The 3125-nt window shown below is 37.8% G+C and overlaps 1 pseudogene; it reads right to left on the bottom strand.

Moving 5' to 3' along the window:
• Positions 1 to 909: 909 nt before the first annotated feature.
• Positions 910 to 1875, bottom strand: LOC126062680 (olfactory receptor 2W1-like; annotated as a pseudogene).
• Between the last annotated feature and the right edge of the window lie 1250 nt (positions 1876 to 3125).

The raw sequence follows: 3125 nt of genomic DNA, 5'->3' as shown, positions 1-3125 counted from the left end.
ATATCTTTACCTAAAACCTGTAGCAAACATTTAGTTGGTGATATTTTAAAAAACTTTCTCCTTTTAAAATTAGAAATAAAATCAAGAATTTTCTTTCTCTTTCTAATAGTCAACATTGCACTCTAAGTTTTTACCAAAGTAATAAGACAAAGTGAAATAGTTTTAGGAATTACAACCAAATGGATAAAGCAATCAGTATTTGGAGATGACAAGTTGACTGTGTGGGAGTTTGCCTTTGTCAAGATCAATATGCAAAACATTTCTCTAAACAAGCAAAATATAATAATAATGTTGTTATCAGGTGTTGTCAAGTTGGTTCCAAAGCATAGAACCCTACGTACAACAGAACAAAACACTGCCCAGTCCTGCACCAGCCTCACAAGCATCCTTGCTTCTAAGGAGCATTCTGTCTGTATTTCTTCCAAGACAGATTTGTTCATTCTTCTGGCAGTCCATGGTATATTCAATATTCTTCAACAACACTGTAATTCAAAAGCATCGATTCTTCTTTAGTCTTCCTTATTCATTGTCCAGCTTTTGCATGCCTATGAGGTGATTGAAAACACCATGGCTGAAGTCAGGCACACCTTAGTCCTTTAAGTGGCATCTTTGCTTCTCAACCCTTTAAAGAGGTCTTTTGCAGTAGATTTGCCCAATGCAATGCGTTGTTTCATTTCTTGACTGCAGCTTCCATGATGATAATTGTAAAGTATAATTTAAAATACCTTTCAAGCCTGGGCAACAGAAATCTGCCACTGCTGCCTCTAAAAAACCAGGCACTTTCTTTTCCACATCCTCAAGAGGTCTGTTTTGTATGGCTCCTGCTTCCTCAGGTGGCTCATTAAAAATTAAGCCAATTAGAAGACACTATTTCATAGCTTTATTTACATTAACATTTTTCTATGATTTTTATTTCCTCTTCATTTTTGTAGATTCATAAGCAACTCTTATGAGTTTCTTCAGTGCATCCTTCATGTCTTTATTCCTCAAGGTGTAGATGAGGGGGTTGAGACTTGGAGTGATGATGGTGTAAAAGAGCATGAGGAACTTGCCCTGGTCTTTGGAGGTGCTGTTACCTGGCTGCAGGTAAGTGTAGATGATGGTTCCATAGAAGATGGACACCACAGTGAGATGAGATCCACAGGTATTAATTGCTTTTCGTTGGCCTGCTTTGGACTTCATTCTAAGCACAGCTCGGGCAATGTAACCATAGGATATAAGAATAAGGAAGAGGGGCATAAGGACAAAGACAATACCTAAAGCAAAAACAGACATTTCAACTGCTGTGGTGTCTACACATGCTATCTTGATCATAGCTGGCATTTCACACGAGAAATGATTTAAAATGTTGTTTCCACATCTAGGTAAATTCATGGTAAGTGTACATAATACTAGAGAACAGGCCAAACTAACACCCCAGACCATGATAATCATCTTGAGGCATAGATGTGGGTTCATGATTACCAAATAATGCAAGGGTTTACAAATAGCTATAAAACGATCATAGGACATAACAGCCAGGAGAAGGCACTCAGTGGAGCCCAACCACATATAAACATAGAGTTGAATGACACAGCCCACAAAGGTGATGGTCTTATTAAGTCCCCACAAGTTAACCAGAATCTGAGGTATGATGGTGGTGAAACACAGGTCTAGGAAAGATAAATTCCTGAGGAAAAAATACATTGGTGTGTGCAGATGGGAATCCAGGAGAGATGCAACAATGATGGCTGTGTTACCTACCAAGGTAACTAAGTAGAAGATGGTGACAACTCCTGACAGCATCATCTCCAGCTTGGGATTATCAGAGAAACCCAGCAGAATAAAACCATGTAGAGAAGTATAATTGTTTTGGCCCATAGTCCTTTAATACATAAATCCTAAATTGAGAAGAAAAAGGAGGAGGAGGAGGAGGCAGAAGGAGAGGGGAAGGAAGAGGAGAAGAAGGAAAAGAAAGAGGAATAGGAGAAGGGAAGAAAAAGAAAAAATTACTTGTCAGCACAGACTAGGTGATTTAATGACATACAAAAATAAACAAAGGGAGGGAGCTTCTGTTAATAATGGAAAAAATAAATGGATAGAAAATATTCCAGCCAGATAATCTGGTATTTGTTGCAGTTTCTTTCACGGTGATGAGGTCATAACTACATTTTTTGTCTAAGTGACCTTGGAGCATTCACTTATAAGTAAATGTCAGAGTTTTGAAAAGATATGGTTCTAAAGTTGTGTGGCACTATGATTCTCATTAAAGCTAGTTACTTGGTCAGAGAGTTCACCTATAAATCTGTCTACTGGCTAATGTCAGAATGAAGTAAGGGTGTTCCTCTTTTTCCATATGTTAGTGAATAGCACTTTTGATCTACCAGTTTGTTGTATAAAAGATCTGGCACATTTCCTTGGCACCTTCATCTCCCTCATCCTCAGTACCTAACTGATCACCAAACTGGTAAATTTGAATGCAAAAATATATGTTAACTACCTTCTAACTTTTTAAAATTTTCACCAGGTAATGCAAACCACTGTCATCTCTCTTCTAGATTCTGCTAATTTCACCTTTACATTCAGGTTTATCCCTTTATATTGTTATAAGATTTAATAAAAGCATCTCATTTGCATACTTAAAAGCTGCCAAAGGCCTTCCATCACACTTAAGGAATATTCACATTCTTTAAGATGGTCGAGATGAATCTTCACAATTTGGTTCCTGGCCTCATTCTTGTCTCACAGATCACTTTACCCATATTCACTACTAGCCTTTTCTGAGTTTTTTGACAGGTCAGGCTCATTCCCACCTAAAGTGTTACAGAACCGTTCCCCTTCTTCTCTGGGCAACTTATACTCATTCTTTAGGCTACTACTTAAATATTTCTTGTTTGAAGTGGAATCCCCTGAATGCACAATCTCTTTTACTTTTTCCATTATATCCCGCAGAAGGAACTCTTACAGACAGCCAGTGTAACATGGAGCTTAAGAGTATAGCCAGAAAGCCTGTGTTCATATCCAGTCTTTGCCAGTTTTTCAGCTGTGTAATTCCAGACAAGTTACATAATCCTTCTAGGATCAGTATTCTCATCTTTAAAAATGGGACAATAAAAATATGTAGGATTGGATTGTACGAGAACTCC

The sequence above is a fragment of the Elephas maximus genome, chromosome 1, assembly GCF_024166365.1.
Source record: "Elephas maximus indicus isolate mEleMax1 chromosome 1, mEleMax1 primary haplotype, whole genome shotgun sequence".
Lineage (NCBI taxonomy): Eukaryota > Metazoa > Chordata > Mammalia > Proboscidea > Elephantidae > Elephas > Elephas maximus.
Note: the sequence above shows the minus strand (reverse complement) of the source record. Positions and strands in the feature narration are given on the sequence as shown.